Consider the following 22806-nt stretch of genomic DNA (forward strand, 5'->3'; position numbering starts at 1 on the left):
TGACACGTCTTTTAAGGCCTATATTTTTTTCAAAAAGTAACCTATACATGGCTATGGTATTTTGTTTTAAAAAAAGAAAAGGCCATTATGTATCAATAAATGTAAGTGTTATCTTGATGACCTAGGCCAAGTATATGGTCATCTTTATAGACAGAAATTAACATACTGTAGAAATGTATAAACATTCCATTAATACTGTGCTTCAATAATGTTCAACAAAGTTACCACAGAGTGTTCATTTGTTGAATGACAAGTGAGAATTTCATGCGTGGTGGTATAAAAAGGTATTTTACTGAACACTGCATGGTACATTAATCCTAGTACCCCAGCACCATAAACTACCATTACAAAGTTTGATGAAATAAAAGAATATATATAAATACAAATTGGTACTGCTCTTTGCACCTTTTATACTGCTACTGGAACCTGTGGGATTAGATTGTGCCTAATATAACTATATCATTTCATTTTTGTTTCATTTATATATTAGCCTAAATATAAGCCTTTTTATACTGTGCTTAAATCATACAGCGATTATGGCTTGTACTATTGCAGTAACATTTGTTACAGGGTTGCTGGGTATATTAGCTAAAGAACTTCTGTTATTGTCTTAGCACTGCAATTAAAAAATCTGTATTCGTTAAAGAGTAAGGCCTTTTAGTCTAAGATGGATTTGAATTTGATCCTGCCTTAAGCAATTTTATACAGGCGAGCATTATCCTTGGAGCCACCCTGGGCTCCATGCCTCGTCATTAACCCGGGTGTTAGATAAATCAAAGGCAGTCTAAGGGAAGAAGATAAGCAAACTGCAGGCCAGCAAGACGATGATGTATAGATCCAGGAGGCTAATAGGAAAGTATTGACAGGAAAATGGTGTGCTTATCCTGCAATCACTGCATATTGCAGAGAGAGCTCCCAAAAGCAGATGGGATACACTTTGGGGAATGCATAACCCTGAGATAGAGTAGTTAAGCAAAAATGGATCCTTGCCTCTTAAATTCTGAAAATAACTTTTTTTTACGATAGATGCACATTTTCAAAGATGTTATCTATTTTTTTATATGGATGGTAAATTCTTTGGAGGAAAATAATTTCGTAAAATGAACTTTACTGTCAAGAAACTGTCTTTCATTGCCGTTATTTGTACTTTCATATTGCACGGTTATTGAAATGGTGCAGCATTTTTTATAAGCTAAAAGAACACAGTAAACAATTTATACGTAGTTTACAGCGAAGTACGATTTCCAGTGAATTTTCTTATGCACAGTCTTTGATTATCATCTAAACAAGGCACAAAATGTTAAAGTGTCTTCTTCTTATTATCACTGTATCTTAGCCCTTATTGATGCCCTTATAAGATAGGTACCAACAACATAAATGATAACTTAATTAGGAATAGGAAAAAAGAGTTGATGTAACATTTAATTGAGAAAGTGGTGCACATCAATAAATCACTTGCATTTTTTAGGATTATATTATGTCCCTTAAATACGAATATGAATTGCCCTGAAAATGCAACCATATAGTGGCTGTATGGTCCAACACTATACATAATTAAATCAATTTATATATAAAATACTATATAATTTTATATCATATATAAATACAAAATTGTGTACAAAATGTCAATCAAAATGACAAAATGCTGTTGGTACATTCTTCATTTTCTTATGTAAAACTAGAAATACAGAATAATCTCAAAGTCAAAGGGGTATATTTATCAAAGAGTGAAGTTAGAGATCGCCACAGTCCGCTAGTGTGAAATTCCATTTCTATGGAATTTTTAAAGGTGTATTTATCAGATGGTGAGCTTTCACTTTCATCATTTGATAAATACCATAGAAATGAATGGAGAAAGGCGGTATTTCACTCTAGTGGACTGTGGTGATCTCTAACTTCACTCTTTAATAAACATACCTCAAAGACTTTCTAAAATACTTTGTACAAAGTATGGTGACAAAATGATTAGTACTAGGGCTTTTCAGCTCAGAGGAGCCTAAGGTTTTCGTATTCTTCCCAGGATTTGTAGGATTGCTTTTGGTTGTGTTCACAGTCCATAACAAGTCCATACAAGTTAGGCTGAACCTGACAATAAACAGACCATAGTCATAACCTAGCCAATACTTTTTCAATTTGATTTTCTATTTGCTCCTAGAAAGTCCTCTAGTATGTACCTTCAAATTTACACATACTAATACTGAAATATTTTTTTTCATAAAATGTTCGAACTATGGTTTATGATGCATATAGTGCTTTGTATAAGCAAACTGTTCAAACTGATCGGTTATGGCAGCCATCCAGAAATGCTGGTTTGACTGCCGAAGCTCTCCCTGAGAATCTGCAGTGGTCAAAAAGCACCGAATATCATGTGCCCTACAAAACACGGTTATTATTAAATGTTCATTTTTCTACTTTTTTTGCTTTGCTGTTTATTTTGTACATATAAAATTTGTTTACTAATCGAAATACAATTTAAAGCCATACTGTTTGCTTTATGCATGCTTATCACTCCTGTGCTTTTTAATTAGCTGACTTAAGGTATTTCTTCATTAGCAACAGAAACTTTTAGTTTAGTTTTTCTCATAGCTATACAATCTCATCAGTTTCATTGGCATAGAAAGCTGCTTGATTAATGAGCTTTTAGTGGGTACAAATAACATTTACAAGCCAGCCATAATTCAGTATATAGTCTATTCAGTTACTGGTGGCCCTGTAACATTAACAGATTTCTCTTTATCTGTCTGCCCCCGTGGCCCACAGCTGTGCCTTTGGTTTGCCTGATGGACTGGATCTCCCACCCAGCAGCACTCACCGGGTACATCCATTAGTCATCGGTGACAATAACTGATCAAATAAGATGTAGAACTCAATTCTAGTAGAAAGGCCTATAATGTCAGAGTCAGGAGGTTATCGCGGAGGGACTTGCACCTTGCTCTCTACTCTGCTTATCGAGAGTTTTACAGCCTGCTCTGAAAAAGCATCTTGTACAGCTGAGAAGGGCTGATTTGGAAGGCAGATTAGCATACATTAGTTTCACATCTTACTATGTGAAACTAATTTTAATTAAAAAGAAAACCTGATTTGAAATGTATAAAGGCCATAAGGAATAATTAGAAACCAGTAACTATCCTAAAATATCAGTTAAGCAGAAAAGCAATCCAAGAAAATGAATGCATAGAAAAAAAGGCAACTGCTGCTTCTTTAGTCCACTTAATATTATGTTATGTGCTTGTAGCCTAAGGGTGTAGAGAGCATTACAATGTTCCGTGAAAACCACGGAAAAAGGAATCATTTTAAAGTTAATGTATCTATTCATAAAAAGCATTGCGTTCCGTGACTAGAAAAAAACACAATCCCAACATAAGTGTTTTTATACAGGTCATATACAGTGATTGTTACTGATATTTATATTCTCATAGGTCACATTAAATAATACATAAGTTTTGATTCTGAAACTGTAGCTTTTTAGTCATTATTGTGCTGCATCTTATGAAAAGTTTGTTGTGAAGGGGTATTGTTAAAATATATGCAGCCCTACTCTACGCAGATGTCATAGGTTTCCCTCTGTCATTGATCTGGTATAACCTGGCAGATATGAACTCTATACTGCAAGTCATTTGGAATGGCCCACAGGTTGGTGGGGTTGAAGGGGTTTCATATCAAACTTGAAAGGTGTCAGCAGTAAAACAGAAACAATTCACCGGCTACATTATTAGTATTCTCCCAGACCTGGTGCAGCTAGCTACAGGACAGGCTAAATTTCCCAGCATTACCTTTAATTAAGACAATGATTTAAAGAAGATTAAAAAAAAAACGACAACATATAATCAAATAATAATTGCACACAGGCATCTGGGTAACTTTAAACATAAAAGTGTGGAACTGTCGGATATATTTGTGTTATACAGAACTCAAATGATAATCTTTGTATTAATTATGAACCATTTTAATGAGCAAGAACATTTAGTGACATTTATTTAATTAAATTTATATTTGATAATTACTCATGACTGTCACTGAAAGACATTCATTCAGTGATAACTATTACTTAGAGGCATACATTTTGGAGGTATATAAATTATTTATGTCTGTATCAAATGAAATATCTTTTAATGACATTTTTTAGCTATATAGGCCTAAGTGACATTTATTTGAAGTAAAGTTCATAAGAACAGGTATAATGATAGCAATATCACTTCTTGTTATGGTCTGTACTGTAAATTGACTGAACAGAACATGCATTTGTATGGTTTTAATATTTATACACTCAGCTCCAACAAGAAGATTTCTTCTCCCACCCCCTCTTCATAGAATTTAATTATTTAATTCAATGGTATCTGCAATGACAGTAGATGGGGGTATGTCTATGGATGGAGGGAGAAAGTGTATATGCTCTAGCAACATATGAAGAAGTTAGGAGCAAAGAAATTGGCGTCAAAAGGACCTAAAAAAGCTTAGGAGCATGTATAACTGTTGTGGAATTTAGGTTTCTACTCTCCTGAATAAGTAAAGGGGAGAGGTTCAGGTTCTACACTCAATCATTCTCCAGAATTCACTTTCCTTAAATGCTGCTCCCTTCCTCAGAGATTAGACTGCAATGAAATGTGTAAGAAAAGTGTAATTTGAACTGCTGAGAAAAAAAAATGGGCCAGATTTAATTTGATGAGAAAATATGAACTCTTAATTCAATTCCAGATTTTCCCATAGAGCCAGATGCAATTCAATGAGAAAAGTTTATCTTAATGTTTATCATATGAAAACTATATTGAGGTCTACAGGAAAAACTGAAGCTGAATTAGGAGAAAAGTTTTTCTCCTCAAATTGAATAATGCTCATAAATTTTCACAATAAACCATGAGATACTTTTCTCACTGAATTTATTATGGCCCAATGTTGACAGCATACTGTTTTTGCACAGTCCAAAATATTTACAGGTACAGGTATGAGACCTATTACCAGAATGGTTGGTACCTGGGGTTTTCCAGACAAGGGATTTTTCCAAAATTTGGATGACTATACATTAAGGGGCACATTTATTAAACCTCAATTTTTTTCCTAGTCGAGGATTTTAGGGTTAAAACTTGATTTTTTTGTAGAGAAAAAAAATCTCAAATTTTAAGAGAATTATCATACCACAAAGCTGCTAAAAATATGAAAATACTCAAACCAGTCGAGGTCATGTAGAAGTCAATGGCAGATGTCCCTGAAGTTGTTTTTGACATTGTGATCTACTCTGGATAATCCATAAAATTTGTGTTTTTTGTCCGATAATCTGAAAAAGTTGAGGTTTCACAGCGAAAACTTGAGAAAATTGAGTTTACGGAGTGTCAATTGTATGATTCGAATTGACACTCTATTTTGTTGTGACATTTTTTCTAGAATAATTATTGCCACAGGAGTTAAAATCATGGAAGGGAGTTTGGTCAGATTTTTTTTCCATAAAACAATGGTTTTCATAAATCAATAAGGATTAATTGTATCTTAGTTAGGATCCTGTTTTATTATTACAGAGAAAAAGGAAATCAATTTTAAAAATTTTAATTATTTTATCAAAATGAAGTCTATGGGAGATGGCCTTCCTGTAATGCAGAGCTTTTTGGATAACGGCTTTCCACATAATGGATCCGATACCTGTATTATAAGCAACAAGGGTCTATGAAGGAACTCCAGGACTGTAAGGGACCAATTTAAGATTGCTTATGCACAAGCAGTCTTAAATTGGTCCCCAGTGTTTGATAGATAGATATTATAATAAGCTTGAAATAATAACACCAAAAACTTATAAAGAAAGGTTGGTGGTCCCAGTGTGACTCACAGAAAAGCAGTGCAGTGCAGTTTTGGACATAATATAGGGATATAAATGAGCTGGAGAGAGTGCAGAGACGTGCAACTAAACTGGTTAGAGGTGTAAAAGACTTAAATTATGAGGGTAGACTGTCAAGGTTGGGGTTGTTTTCTGTGGAAAAAAGGCACTTGCGAGGGGACGATTACACTTTACAAGTACATTAGAGGACATTATAGACAAATAACAAGGGACCTTTTTACCCATAAAGTGGATCACCGTACCAGAGGCCACCCCTTTAGACTAGAAGAAAAAAACTTTCATTTGAAGCAACGTAGGGGGTTCTTCACAGTCAGGACAGTGAGATTGTAGAATGCACTGCCGGGTGATGTTGTGATGGCTGATTCAGTTAATGCCTTTAAGAATGGCTTGGATGACTTTTTGGACAGACATAATATCAAAGGCTATTGTTATACTAAACTCTATAGTTAGTATAGATATGGGTATATATAATTTGTGTCAAAGTAGGAAGGGGTGTGTGTATGGATGCTGGGTTTTCATTTGGAGGGGTTGGACTTGATGGACTTTGTCTTTTTTCAACCCGATTTAACTATGTAACTATGTAAAAGAACCAGTGGCAGTTCAAAAAAAAGGAAGAGATCCATTTAAGAGACGTGTAGAAGAGAGCAAAGGAGCAACTTGTACTGGAAAATGCAAAAGGTTGTTGTTTATTACCTACAAGCTGAATTTTCTAAATACTAGAAATTTTGTGTGGGAGGTAAATGTGAATGTTAAAGTAACTGGATGAGCAGAGGAAAAATTGGTAGAGAAAAAGAAATATTACAAGAAAAAAATGCAACTCTATAAACAGGGAGCAAAGCTAAGGTGTTAAGAGAAATGTCTATCATCTGCCTTTAACACTGTAGCAGTAGCTGCATATTTAATTTATTAATACAGGTATGGGATCGGTTATCCAGAAACCCTTTATCCAGAAAGCTCCAAATTATGGAAATGCCATCTCCCATATACTCAATTTTATCCAAATAATCCAAATCTCCATAATAATAAAACAGTACATTGTACTTGATCCCAACTGAGATATAATTAATCCTTATTGGAAGCAAAACCATCTTATTGGGTTTAATTTATGTTTCCATGATTTTCTAGTAGACTAGAAATGACAAATGACAAAAAGATGTGTTATCTGGAAAACCCCAGGTCCTGAGCATTCTGCATAACAGATCCCATAGCTGTAACTTTAACAATCTTATAACATATAATCTAATTACAAATCCTCCCTCAAATTTAAGGATTTGCTATACAGTAGTCAACTTATTTTCAGATAAAATGCACCTGAGAGTTTCTGTATATGTTCCATCTCTATATATCACTCTTTTGGCTTACTGGACTGAATACTTCTTTCTTGACTGGTGCTATTGTCTTGATTAAAATCTCCCTACTGACCACTTTTCATGTCTCTAGTATGTTGGCACTAGGGATGAGAGAAATATTTGGCTGTGTTTTTCCATGACAAAATGTCCATAGACTCTAATGTATAGTAAAAAAAAAATGTTGCGCAGTTTTAAAAAAGTTGTTTGAAAAACCATCCTTTGACTTCAATGTGTTTGGTGAATTATGTAATATTTTGCTTATTTTCGGCAAAGCAAAATTGTCAAATCATTGCACTTCAACTGTCCCTGCATTTATTCCCTGTTAGTCTTGTATAAATATGCTATGTGACAAACAAATTTGTCACATAGCATGTGGGAGAGGGATAGTACACCATTACTTTAGTAGACAGTGATTCTGAGAAACCTTGCAATAGTTTACTTTTTATTTTTGTGGTTTTTAAATTACTTAGTTTTTTGTTCAGCAGCTCTCCAGCTTGGAATTTCAGTACTATCTTGGTTAACTATTGAAACTATGCAGTGGATTGGAATGCTTACAGAGAACCAGTTGACAGCAGGCTGAAGAAGGCTGATAATATAAAATCTAAGACCAATTGAAAAATTGCAAAGACAGTCTATGGGGCAGATTTATTAAGGGTCGAATAGTCAATAGTACATTTTTTTGGTGTCAAAATTCACACATTCGAATTTTAATCCCCCACTTCGAATGTAAATCTGAATGTGAGATTTATCACACCTCGGCCATGGAAACAGTCCTAATTCGAATATTCACCACCTAAAACTTGCCACATTCATGTACAAGTCAATGGCAGAGTTCTGTTGAGCCATTTGGAGATGTTAATAGCCTTTCTGACTTTCAAGGTTTTTTTCATGATTTGAATTTTCGGGTCAGAACTGTTCAATCGAATATTAGACATTCAATTTTTTTCTTAAAGTCAAGACAAGTTGTGAGTATGTTCGAGTTAAAAAAAATCACATAAATTCGAAATGAGACCTTTGGGCGTCAAAATACATTTGACACCGGTGACAATTCCGACGCGGCGACAATTATAAGCGCCCATTGAATGTAATGGGCGTCAGAATTGTCACCAGCGTTGGAATTGTCACCGGTGCCAAAATTCGCGTTTCATTAATTTTTCGCCGTTTCGCAAATTACACTGGAAATTCACCAATTTTTGGACGAAGTGAAACGGAAGAAATTCGCCCATCACTACTGTCCACATTTCAACAGAGCCAGCCATAGCATTGATGACCTCAGAGTAAATGTACCAATGGGGAATATGGATTGAAATATTTCTACATACAATTAAACTTACAATTACATTATTTCCAAAATAAAAACCTCAGAAAAAAACAATCTATGCAAAGAACTCACATTCACTTTTTTACATTGTTTTAAACAACCCTTGAATCATAGACAATTTGCCCCTAAGAAGGAAATGTTTAATTAAAGTGAGTAAATCTGCCATTGTGTGGTAAAACTATTAAAGGTACTTGATTATTGGTTGCTATGAGTTACCACAGAACACATCTGTGATAGTACATATTTTACCACCAAAATAAAAGAGAGACTGGTTCATATATATACATATATTTTTTTTCAATAAATATATTGTCCCTTTTCAAGACAGTCAATTTGATTCTAAAGAACCGATCCACTGATTATGGCAAATGTGTTAAACAATTTTTTCACTGTCAGGACTCCTGACAATCAGGAATCAGTAAACTGATTAAAGCTGATTGATAATTGGTTTCCATGAGTTACTGCGCAGAGAAAAGTTGCCCAGTGTTAGTAAATGATAGTTTATTACAGTTACCAGTCATAATCAAAAATAAGAATAAAAAAATAAAACTGTTTCACATTTACAAATTTGTGTTAAAATTCTCAGACACTTTCCACACTGGTAGGGTATAAGACTCTGCTGGGAATCAAGCAAGGAACCCCTGGTTTCTGGCTGCTCTCCCTAATCACTGGGCCAGGAGACTCATCTCCCGTATCTTAACTGAGCATTAGATTCTGGTAGCTTGTGCACTGTGACAGTCCCTAGCTATTATTCCATTACGGTAGGTCTCACTTCTCCTGCTGTCTCCTATTTTTCTGACCACATGTTCCACTCCTGCCTTTATGCCAGATCTGTTCCACTTCTGCTTTATCCTGTCTCTATACCCATTCTGTCCTGCTCCTGCCAGTCCTGTTCCTGACTGGTCATAATGACTGTCCCTTGCCTAAAGGACTTACCACCCATCAGCGGGAGATATTACCCAAATCCCTTACATAGGGTCAGGGTTCAGGGCTGTGCGAAGAACTCTAAAACCCATAGAAAAAAAAGGATTTGAGAAATCAGTAGCTTAAAATGTGTTTAATATATTCAAAAGTATAGAAAAAAACAAATTACAGTCAGCTCCAATGTCATTTTTATATTGAAGTACAGCTAAAATAGAGAATAAATATGCACTAATTACTCGTCTTATGACATGATTCACAACTCTGTGCAACCTGTATCACCTAGATTTGTAATTTGGACATTTTCTGACTAATTTTAAAAATAATCAGTATAAAAAATAAATAACTAAAAAGTAATACAAACACAGTATCCAGAAAGCTTTAAATTATGGGAAGGCCATCTTCCAGAGTGTTTATTTTAAGCAAATATTAACATTTTTTTTCTTTTTTTTATTAATAGTAAAACAGTACCTCTTTCATGATCCTAACTTAACTGCATGAATCCATATTGGTGGCAAAACAATCCTACTTTATTAAATGTTTTAATGAATTTTAGCAGGCTTAAACATATTACAGGACAACCCAAGGTCTCAAGCATTCGGGAAATAGATAGCATACATGTAATAACATCTTAGGGCTCATTTATGACCATAGCTGCAAAAGTGGTTGCAAGAAATGGATGGAACTTGTTGTGTGTATTGACAAAATTCATTAAAGGTACTTTGGAACAAAGACACTCCTGACAATTACCTATCGCTGCGCTTGGTACCATTACAGCCCTGCCTCCTCTTTCAAATAGAAAGCAACTGCGCCTATTAATGAAGGGGAACCCTGGAGCTATACACACCTTCTAGCACCTCGGTAGGCTGCATTGATAGGCACAACAGGCTTACATCCTGTGAAAAGCAGATCGCCAGAAAAATCCCCGCTCTAAAGGCAGTGGCCGACGGGAGGAGTTCAGAAAATTTGTCACCCGTGATTTTTTTATGTGCAGTTGATAAATCTCCGGAAAATGCCTCTACGTTGCCAGTAATTGAAAATGCTGGAGGTGTGTCCAACTTGTCGCTAAATCGCCTGAAGTTGCCTCCGGAGGAACAAAAGACTTGCCCAAATACACAAAATGGTTTTAGCTAAATCTTGTAAAACTGCTGAAATTTGAACAAATCCCAAACCAAACCCTTAATTAATTGCATATACCATGTATAACTTGTATAAACTGCATTACATCCCATCAAAGTAATATCAAAATTATACTTGGCGTTAAATAGCAGTGTATTGCCTTTGTCTGCATGTTTCTATGTTTGGAGAGTAATTGCTTACCTTCAGATCACTTAGCAACGAAAAAGACCTACAAGCTTGAGTGAATGAGTGAGTAAGTGAGTGAGTGAGAAGAGAATAAGAACAGTTCTACTTTGTGTATACTTTTAAACACAACTGAAAACTGTTTGTTGATGTATGATGTTTATACTTCATCAATAGGATATCTGCATGTGTCCATACACACAAAGGACTCTAATTAGCTTGATTAGCGGTCACTGACCATCTATTAGTGTTCCAATGGACATTTGTCTCTATTCTACAACTAAATACTAACATCATATGTCAAAGACACCAAGACATCTAGTTGAAATAGCTATGATTTAAACACCTCAGTTCATTTAGATGTGAGGCATTATACTAAAACATGCTACAGCACTGGCCTAAAAGCTTTTTAGTTGAAATGCAACTATAAATATAAGGCTTCTTTTTCCATGATAGAGTTAGGTGGTACAGTAATTGGGAACCAAGCACTACACATTTGCCAAGCTGTGTTTGATTAAGAACAAGGGCACTAACTTCATACAGTTTCTATCTTTTACAAAAGTCTGGGTGGATTTCCCCCCACAATCCAAAACATACAAACACATAAGCTGTTTCTTGATAAAATAGATCCTAGTGTGTGTCTGTGAGTGTGTTGCATGTTAGGGATCTTAGACTGTAAGATCTATTGGGGCAAGTATTGATGTATATGATAATCTCAGCAAAGCACTGTGTAAAATGCCAGTGCTTTATAAATAAAGCATAATAATATTCACTCCTGCTCTGTTCCTAATTGCTTTTCATTCTGGGCCTCACACACACAGACTGAATTTATATCCTCATTTTGTAGTCTTACAAGCATTGGAATGTCGCTGTACCATGTGGCTACTGTAATTGGGGCGAGAGAGCAAAAATACAAATACAATGAGAGAGATGTGCAATGTATGTGCACTGTTACATGTGGCCAGGAGTCAGATTTTTCCTAGAAGGTACCAGAGGCACAGTGATATCACTTGACACCATTGCTCATTGTGACCAGTGATATTTCTAAGCACCTTTAATCTTGGTAAAACTAAAAAATACTGGAAACAATTGAAGTTATGCTGCTAGAAGTGACAATGATAATATCTTGTATATGTACAGAATCAAAGGGATGAGTTGGTACATATAGAACATGCAGCTACCTGGGGTGTTCAAAGTGGAATTCCACAAGGAGCTAAAGGTGAGCTTTCTCTACCTGCCTGGACTCCATAACATGTTTATTTCAGGTGCCATCTCATCAGGCGTACAAGCTGTAATTTGGTAACTGCAAATTTGGGTTCCAAAACATCGAGAACTTTCATGGTTTTAGATCAGATAAAGAGACTATTAAAAAGGTAAATGTATGGCTTTACATAGTGATGATCACACTAAGGAGAATTGATGGATAGACACAAACTTTGAAGAGTGAGCAGAAGATTTTGATGGCAAAACATAAGCACACACACACATACATAAATAAATAACCCTAGAGCTGTTTGAAGGTTGTTTCACTTTTCCCCTTACTTTAATTCCACAAAGCTTATAAAAAAAATGAGATTAAGGAATTTGTTCATCTAAATTTGGGTTAATGATCCACAAGGCGGTAACTAATTTGCATATCCCCAAAGACAAATCTGTTATTTCAAAGGCTAGAGGCTGAATTTATAGTTTAGGGTAATAACTGCCCTGCTTTGCTAACTCTCTTGCATGAACAAGGCTAATCAATCTTTGCTGTAATACCTTTGTCTATAAATAATGGAACATTTTTTTTCCGCTTGCACCCATGATCCTAATAGACCCCTCTTAAACACTCCAGGTTTTAAGGGGACCTGCCTTCTGTTCTTTAACCCTTTGTCTGCTGTAGAGATCAAGGAGAAAGCTGTTAATGTAAAATTCACAGTGCTGCCAGCAGGTACCATAGATATTATGAAGAAGTTCAGTATGTTAAAAATGATGATGCCTAAGCAAATCCTTTTTAGAACACACTAACTAGATATTGGAATCCTGCATTTACAAAAAAAATATAGGCATTGTTACCGGTTATGGTGTATTTTGTAGCCACCGCAAGTCCCTGCCCCCACAAAATGCTGCTATAAGCTTAGAGGCACAGGGTGATATGGAAAGCTACCAAAGGTCACAAGGATCTCACAGGTGAATCGAACCAGGCTTCCTTGTAAACTTCATAGTCTAGTGTATAGTCTAGTGACATCTCAAACCATGATCCTACACTGGACTGTGGATTATAGCTTCTGAAGGCATCCCATTTTAGCCTACTTATAGAGTAAACAATTAACATTCACATCACTAGTAAACAAATTATTGAGATTACACTGCATAAGCATTTCAAATATATACAGATGTACAGGCACACACCTCATAAAGATATCCTATTTTATATACAGTATATAGTACATTTTTAATTAGCCTCTTCTCCCATTAGAATTCAAAACACAGGAATCCGCTACAGGCCTTTTCTTTCTCTTAAACAAAGGATTATCCTGCCTCAAAGGGGGCTGTCTACTTCTTTTATTGTTTTATGACACACAAGGGAAAAATGCTTTTGAGGCATTACCTCTGAATTTAGCAGGGAGGAGAGTTTACTGCTATATAATCATTAGTCAATGCAGTAGCTGAAACCTTAAACAAAAGAAAACAAACTACAAACAGGCAAGCATCCCCTAAAGGCACATCAAAACACAAGAGAGGGGAGGCATGGATTTCAAACACGACTGCCCAAGCATGTGCTAAATATTGCTGCTCCTGACTTTGAACAGCTCACCAAGGAATACAACATCACCTCCTGTACTTTGAAATAATACTGTGAAGCAGGGGAAAAAAAGGAATGTAACATCTTCAACTGATGCAGTTTCCTTTTACTCTCTGTTGAATTGGTGACAATTATGTTTTTATCTTAAAAAACAATCCCTAGTTAAATGCATGCTAATAACCATGTTATGTTCTTTCCCAGTCACAAGTGCATGAGTCCTTTATGTTGTACATGCTGTATACATTGTTCCATTAATATTCTTTACATGGGACACAAATCCTGGAAAAGTTTTTGGCATAATTAATTTCCAAAATGAAATTAAAAATTAGAAGTTAAAAAAAAGGAAGAAAATGTAAATTCCAAACTTTTTCATAAAGAGGCTCTTTCTCAGGCAGGCATATGAAAGCAAATATCAAACTTTCAATACACTGCTTAAAGGAAAAATATACCCCTCAAACAATGTCGGTCTCTATAAAAGTATATTGCATAAAACAGCTCATATGTAAAACCCTGCTTCATGTAAATAAACCATTTTCATAATAATATATTTTTAGTAGTATGTGCCATTATAAATAGAAAACTGCCATTTTAAAAAATAAGGGCAGCCCCCTGGGTTCATATGATTCACAGTGCACACATACATACCAAACAAACCATACATGATAGGTCACATGAGCCAATTAACAGACAGAGTTCTGTCTTTTGTTTCCTGTTACAGTTAGAGTTGTAGTTTCTGGTCAGGTGATCTCTGAGGCAGCACACAGACCATCATGAAACAGTGGTTTAAGGCAAGAGATGTGAAAGGCAGTTTGATAAAAAAAAACTGCCTTTCACATCTCTTGCTAAACTATCTGTTGCTCAAGTATCATTTTGGAGGTATAGTTTTCCTTTAAGAGTTATATAGAGTTACTTTTATACTATTTAATACTTAGTTAAGGTGACAGCGTAAAGAAATTTCGTGTGCTGCTGTGTTTGGTCAAGTCAAATGGTCAGCAGTTATATATACAATATGTATCAGTAATTTTGGTCCTTCAAATGAAATTTAAGGCTAAGTAATTACTATAAGTCTTAAAGGGGTGGTTCACCTTTAAGTTAACTTTTCTTATGATATAGAATGGCTAAGTCTAAGCAACTTTTCAAGTGGTCTTCATTTTTTCATAGTTTTTTTCAACAATTTGCCTTCTTTTTCTGACTCTTCTCAGCTTTCAAATGGGGGGGGGTCACTGACCCCATCTAAAAAACAAATGCTTTGTAAGGCTACATGTATTATTATTGTTACTTTTTATTACTCGTCTTTCTATTCAGGACCTCTCCTTTTTCATATTCCAGTCTCTTATTCAAATCAATGCATGGTTGCTAGGGTAATTTGGACTCTAGCAAACTGGAGAGCTGCCGAATAAAAAACTAAATAACTCAAACCACAAATAATAGAAAATGAACTGCAAAAGGAAATTGTCTCAGAATATCACTCTACATCATACTAAAAGTTAGCTCAAAGGAGAACAAACCCTTCAAGTAATGTCCACAAATGGTATCTTACAACCAAAATGTCTTTTTAAATTCTCCAAGCTCATATTTATACAACTGTGCAGATACAGAATATATTAAAAATCTCTGATACACATGTGCTAGTCTTTTTTTTTCTAAAAATCCCTCTTGACCCTTCCAGCCTCATCCTTTGTACATTTCACTTTCTGTTAATCTTCTTGAAAGTCTTCTATAACATGAAATCCATTTTCTTATCTTGGTCTACGTGACCTTTCAAACCTGTTTTTTATACTCTTCTCTCCTCTGAGACTGTCCGAATGTGGAAGGCACCTTATTTAATGCACATAACTTTTGCTGTATATGAGTGATATACAGTAAAATAAATGATCACCCTCCAACTTATATTTCATAACTGCAGATGTAGTATTTGCTACAGTGTTGCATTCCCCTAACCACAACCTCATTATGCAGGATTATAAGGCTTGGTGATTTTGTCTATTTACACACATTTATTTATCTAAATATTTCATCATTTCTCCTATGGCTCCTCTACAGTATTTTTTTCATAGTTACAGCATTTGAGGCCTTAAAGGAGAACTCAACCCCCCCACAAATAAAAACCCCTACCCAGTACCCTACAAAGTCCCCCATCCCTGCTCTCCCCCCACATAGGTGATACCATCTATAAGTGCCCCCAATCTTATACTACCATCTATAAGTGCAGAGTAGGCGCAGCAGAGCTCAAAGGTGCCATCTTCCGGCTTTTCAGGAGCTCAGTGTGTGACATAATTACATCAGAGCACAGGAGGAATTCAGAACTTAGCTTGATCAATCTATGAAACCAGTTAAGATACCTAGGCCTAGCTAAAGTGAAAGGTATTTCAGAAGCCACACATTCTAATACTGCTATTCCCTGCTTTAACATGCACTCTCCTATTATGGGACTCAACTATTATATAGCAACATAGTCTGCAGCTCTGTACAATTTAATCTACAACCCTATTAATACTGTATACAAATGCAGTGGGATGTTGGAACTACATCAAGTGAATCCCATTTTGTGATAAAAAAGACACAACATGGAATTCTCATGCAAGTGTTTCAAAGTTGGGCCTTCTATAGTTGTCATAAAATAGCTTTACCTGTTTTTAAGGGAATGCCCAACTGTAAAAAATGTAATTAATTATGTAGACAGCGTGCAGCACTGTACAGTTATGGTATCATTTAATCTACAACCCTAAATACACTATGGGGTATATTTATCAAAGAGTGAAGTAAGAGATCGCCACAGTCCACAACAGTGAAATTCCGCCACTCTCAATTAATTTCTATGGAATTTTAAAGGTGTATTTATCAAAGGGTGATCTTTCACTTTCACCCATTGATAAATAACCTTTTAAAAATCCCATAGAAATGAATGGAGTGGCGGACTTTCACTCTAGTGGACTGTGGCGATCACTATCTTCAAGTAGAGTAGGATGCTAGAACTACAAATTTCATGTGCCAGACACAGACACAACATGGAATGCTCATGCAAATGTTTTAAAGTTGGGTCCTAAAATAGGTTTGCTTGTTTTTAAGGGAAGGTCAAGGCACATTTAGACACATCTTATGCTTCTGATGTCACTTAAAACTCTACCCTTTGCACTATAAGTAAGATTGAAAAAACATCTCCACTGAACTGCAGAGAAAATCTAAATTGCATCTACTCTTGGATTGATACAGTGGGTCCAGAAGTATGAACTATGAGCACTGAGATATGATTTCTGAGATCTGGCCTTCTTCAAATCAACATACACCCTTTTAACATGCTGGCCTACCAGTCTGATAACAAAGTTTGCCCATGTATGGCCATCTTAAGAGAAAAGGGCACTGTTTTACAGAAAAAGTAATAGATGATCACCTCAGTTACTGGTAGGTTTATAGGTATGTGTATGGTGGACATATATATTTTATTCTATTATTTGTAAATGCATTAAATATTTTATTTTGCACACTACTAAAATATATGTCTACAGTTTACACAGATATGTAATTGTATTACTTGCTCCTAGTCATTTTTTTTAATGTAGCAAGTTTTCTTACACAATCTTTTTTCTCTGAATATTACCATAAAGTCATAAAATTGGTTAATGTTGCACACTACTGAAAAGAAGTTGCATACCTACAGGGTACAAATGGGTGTATACATTGAACATAGAGAATACATTACATTCAAAAATATAACTGACAGGAGTAAAGGGAGTTTACAATCTAAAAGGAGGTGTATGAGATATAAAGTGTGGGGATGGGCAAGATCAGGAGTCAGCAAGGTGAGAGATGTGGCACTGACCATTGCATTTATCTGAACATATACCAAACCTATTTTGAGAGTAAATGTGTGAGGTTGTTTAAAAATGAAGAGAATGAGAGAACGTTGGATTGAATGGGAGAGGGATTTCCAGAAAAGTGGTGAAGTCTTGAAGGTGAGTATGTGAAGAGGTAAAGAGAGAGGCATAGAGGAGTCTCACAAGTGAGTTGTTGAGCATCAGGGTATTCGTTCAGAAATGTAAGGTAGAGTAGGGTTGTGAACCGCTTTGAATGTCAGGGCCATTAGTCTGACTTTTAAACTGAAAGTTAGCAGAAGCCAGTGCATGGACTGGAAGAGTTGCAGTATTCATTATTGACCGGAGAGGTAAAAGTCCCTCAAAATGTTGATGGCATCTTGGGTAATAAATTGTTATATTTTCTAAAGTAACTAAGGGCCTTGGTGAGATGTGGTGATAATGGAGCAGAATAATATAGGGAACAAATAATTGAATTTTCATGTATTTTTGCTCTCACACTCCTATTTTAGAAATTATACATATATTTCTGTAAATATATTTTAAAACCATAAGACACTGCAACATTTTGGGATTCATAATGTTACAAATTAGGATTTGATGCTTAAATATGACCCATATTGTTGATGAATATTAGCCATATATCAGTACAGAAATTAAAGAAGGAGAAAGAAAAGTATATATACATAATAGCTATATCTGTGAACATGTATAAAAAAATTTTTTTTCCAATTATTCTTTTGTTTTTGGTCATGTCAGTAAAACCTTATATCCAAGCACACCAAGAAGTTTCTTAAAACCTTAGCTATGTGCCTTTAAAAGTATTACCTCATCTCAAGGAAAAATTTTTGAAGTTACTCTTCTTCTCAGAAATGTGTATCTATATATGTCATCTAAAAAGAATTTTTAAATGATATCTGTCAAAAATGTACTCTGCCCCTATAAAGAGAAGGAATGCTGACATGGGGAAGACTAACCTGATTATTTCATAAAGGGTGCATCCATTTTAAATTATTATATTTAGGATTTTTTTTTTATTTCTAAGAGATTAAATGCTTGTTTTTATAAAAGTTCCCCTTTAAAAATTAGGTATATAAAACTGCTACACTGCTTATTTGCCAATATATTTTTCAAGAACAAAAAGACCTGTCCCTCACTGGGTTAATGAGACACCTGCCCTGAAACTGGCAGACATACTATAGATTCACACAATATTCAAACTCTTGATGAAGTTCTTACAATGTAAAAGGAACTTACTAACAAAGCCATGGAGTCAATTCAACCTACTGAAACTGGACCCTGTAGACAAGGTTATCAGAGTTTTGTGTTGAGATAATTACAGCACTAAAGAGAGCATATGGGCTGTCAAATCTGGCACATGGCCTGCACCAGCTGTTACCTGGGTGCTTTGGAAAGTCTATTGAGCAGCATTCTGGGCACAGTACAAATACAGGCATGCATTCCAACATTTCCTCAGGGACATCTTCATAATACATTTATTTTCTTTATTGAGGAACTTAAAACTCTATCATATAATTAAGTAAACACAATGTTTTGGTGTTTGAAATTCATATAGTCATTTTTAGAACTGCATATTTTTAACTAATATTTCAACCAGATATCCTCAGCATTAAATAGCAGAAAGTAGGTTATATTTACTGACCATTCGAGTACAATACTGTATTAATTTGCAGGAGTTTAATGGTGCTGGATGTTAACTAATGAAGCTGAAACCTAATATTACACCATGTGCAAAAAACACTAACCTTTTTCTCACAACATCTAAATGTCAATGCTCGCTATACACTCTCGCTGCTTAAAAGGCAGATGTTCAGTAAAGTAGATATTTCTATTCAGCAAATACTGTTATGTAAGGCATTAAGTTACTCTGAGCATTTCAAATAAATGAAACCTAGTAAATTCAACCCTTTGCACTGTTTTATTTGATCCAACATTTGGCAAATGGAAAAACAACGATCAGCTAATAGAATGAATTTATTTCAACGTTAACACTTTGGAGCAGAAAGCAAATATCGGCAATTTGAGACTTCTCTGTGTGCCGTAATTAGGAAACTGAGAAATATTATCTATGTCTCTAATTACAATGCCTAAATGTTGTGGATTAAATGATTGTTCTTTAGAAATGACACACTGTTAAAAGTGGCTTAATAAATAGAACCTGCTTAAATAATTATGTATGAGCTGTAGTTTTAAATGCATAATTAACTAAATCTATGTGAACAGCACACAACTAGTTGTTTCATTTTTTGTTATAAATTCCAAGGACCTAAAAACAATCTTACCACAAACATATAATGAAACACCAAGAGAGAAAAGTACTTTTCCATCAGCCAGTTTCTCAGAACACTTACTTAAACTGCCCTATAATTAAACTTTTTTTCTGCATAAATTTGCAATGATTGCATTTAATTTGTAAGATATGGTTAAATGCTTTACAATCGCAGAGTAAAATAATTTAAATTAGCAATCAATTACATTACAGTATATTACTGCAGTATATTTTGCAAACTTTTAAAACTAAAATAATCTCCCAGAAGAATCTTAATTTTTATCTATGGAAAACATTAAACTGTTAAGTGCTAACAACTAGAATTAGTCCTTAAATCTCTAATGAGAACAATAAAACATGAGTGCTGTAACTTGATAAGGCCTGAATTTACTTGCTGTTAGTAAAAGTTCCTGATCCAGCAGTATGGCTTTTTACTCCCTGAGGTACGGGAAACAATATCTGTCCTTTAGGAACATCCTCTGTGGTAAGCAGTTCTCATATCTCGCGTATCATTGGACACAGATAGCTGTATAATATCTAGTAACAGCAGCTTTATGAGAATATCCATTACTGATTTAAATCAATCTAAAGTAGGTAATTTGATTTAACTCATTCTGGACACATCTGAATATATATATTGTTTTTTACTCAACAGAATACTAGTTAAACAAATGCACCCATTTATTTGAGTATATCCTTAAAGCAATACATTCATGGAAACAGGGAACAGCAAATATATGCAAACACTGACATGCATTACAACAAGAATAGCTAAATCAAAATCTGCATTAATGTATGTAATCAATGCTCAATAAATAATTGGTTATGTTGAAAAAGCAAATTAATTAATCTATTTTTTTTACATGTTGCATTGCTTGTAGAAGCAAAACATTTTAAATAAGTATTCCATTTAAATAAAGTTAAACTGGTTTGGATAAGATTTAGAATTTTAAATTGCTTAAAAGTCTATTGAAATGTCAAAATCTGTACAAAAAATGTAAGTATAAAGTTGTTATAATAATATAATTACTCGTGCTGCAGGCCCTCTGCAAAGTTATATGATATAGTTCAAAGATCCAGGGCAAATATTTATTACATACACATATACATTACATTTTTTATTTATAACAGTTCATCCGGATAAACACAAATGGCAATGCAGTTGACAAGAGTGCTATTGCTGCATATAACTTATTGCATTGAACAAAAAAAAATTTCTTTATGCTGACCAACAGTAATGTTTTATCCATTGTGAAACTGCAAAGATAAATTACAGAGAGGCCCAAAAAGAAGTATCCTTACAGCTACTCATATGCAACTACTTCACTGTGAAAAAATATAATTCCCAGGATAATGAGATTGGGAATGTTTCCTTTAGAAACACTTTCCTGGAAAATTCTGTATTAATGTACACCGATAATAAGATTTTAAACAAGGTAGAATTAAATGTTATCTGTATTCAACAATAATATTAAGCAAGGACTTTAATATGCATTTACATTTCTAGGTGTATAAGCAATGCTCCTTGAATTTTGACCAGTGAATTTTAGACCAGTATTTTTCTTAAACTCATTTTGTTTTATTGCAGAAATACAAAATAAATATGCAAAGGGAAATAGTTCCTCTTTAGAAAAATGTAGAAAGATACATACATGATCGCAGCATAATTAAGGTAACCGGTAGTTAATTCATTTTATTGCATAGACTCGTGTTCATGTACACTGGCACAGTTATGTAAAAAAGGCTGACGAAGAATCATAATGAAAATTGTTATTAAAGCAAGATAGCATAAACATTCATCTCTGACCAGATATTAAAAAAGTAATTTAGTAAGGCCCAGAAACATAATGAAAGACACTATTTTATGCAAATAAACATACAAGATAAAAAAGGGGAAAAAAATTAAAGCACCCCATGTACAATCAGAATGAAGGAAATAAAGGAAGGGAATATACATAAATGAAAACTGCCAATTAAGATCTTAATATTAATACTATGGCTAGAATTGCTAACATTCATGCTTTTCTAAAACTATTTGTATATATTATTTATTTATTTATATATATATAAAAGCAGGCGATATGAAAGCCATATATAAAATATGCTTCCTTTAGCACTACAATAATATGGTTATATAAATGAACAAAGAAAGCCGAAGGGTTTTATTGAACAGAAGACTCCACATCTAAATTCTGGACAGGGTGATAATGATGTCATTAACCCTGCTAACAGAGTGGCAGCAAGGCAGTACCATCGCGCAGCAGAAGACATAAATCTAAGGGAAGTTTGCTACATCTCAGGCTTACCTTGAAGTGCATTTTGAAGGTCCAGGAGCTTTGACTCAGAGGAGTACACAAAAAAACAGATGCAGCTTGAAGACATATGTAGAGTTAGGCCCCATAGGCACTTCATTGCACCATATGAGCTAAGAAAAAAAAAATAAAACAAACACTGTGATACACAGTTAAACTGATAAAATATGTCAGAATAAGAACAAAAAGAAAACAAGCAACCCCTCACACCAGTACAAATAAATGAGAGAAAAGCAATTGTGGGGCTGCTCAAAGCCTTTTTGCCTTGCTGAATGAAAGCAATCCCTAAGACTGAATGGGTAATGAGATCCTGGCTCCTGAGATTTTAGCTTTCTTAATCATGTTCATAATTAATTCAAGAACATTGATAATTTCATTACATTCTTTTTGTCTTATCAATAAATGATGTGCCTGCACTTTTGGTCCTGTGTACAGGGAGAGAGGAGATGCTTTGGGTAATATTGCACCAGGAATAGTGCCTGGATCAGAGCTAAAAGGTGAAATGGTAATTATTATTCTTGACCAGGCCTCTATTATCAGAATAAGATGACAAGCAGCTACAAATAATTGATAAGCTTTAATGCACAAATGCAAACCCTTGAAAGAATATCTGCTGCTAGTGTAACTTTTTGCTTTACAGAGAAAATACCACACTTGAAAACAAATGGCAAATGTTGATTTCCCTGGTATGACCACTCTGTAACTCATTTTTGTAAATCAATAATCCTTCAAGGAACTGTTTTAAGACATATTTATCTATGCAGAACAGATCTATATTTTCTTGCGTGCTTTTCAAAAATGCTTCTTTATGAGCTTTCAGTGACAGAAAACATCCAGGAAATAAGCAATCTGCTATATTCTGTCAGCATATTTTCTTTTCTAGAATGGCA

The 22806-nt window shown here is 34.6% G+C and overlaps 1 long non-coding RNA gene across 1 annotated transcript in view; it reads right to left on the reverse strand.

The window, feature by feature from the left end:
• Positions 1 to 22272, reverse strand: part of LOC121400033 — a 112971-nt gene extending 90699 nt beyond the window's left edge. The window contains exon 1 of the long non-coding RNA XR_005965496.1: positions 21911 to 22272. This is a non-coding gene — a long non-coding RNA (uncharacterized LOC121400033). The remainder of the gene's footprint in view (positions 1 to 21910) is intronic.
• Positions 22273 to 22806: the final 534 nt, after the last annotated feature.

This window comes from Xenopus laevis, chromosome 2L (genome assembly GCF_017654675.1).
Source record: "Xenopus laevis strain J_2021 chromosome 2L, Xenopus_laevis_v10.1, whole genome shotgun sequence".
Classification (NCBI taxonomy): domain Eukaryota; kingdom Metazoa; phylum Chordata; class Amphibia; order Anura; family Pipidae; genus Xenopus; species Xenopus laevis.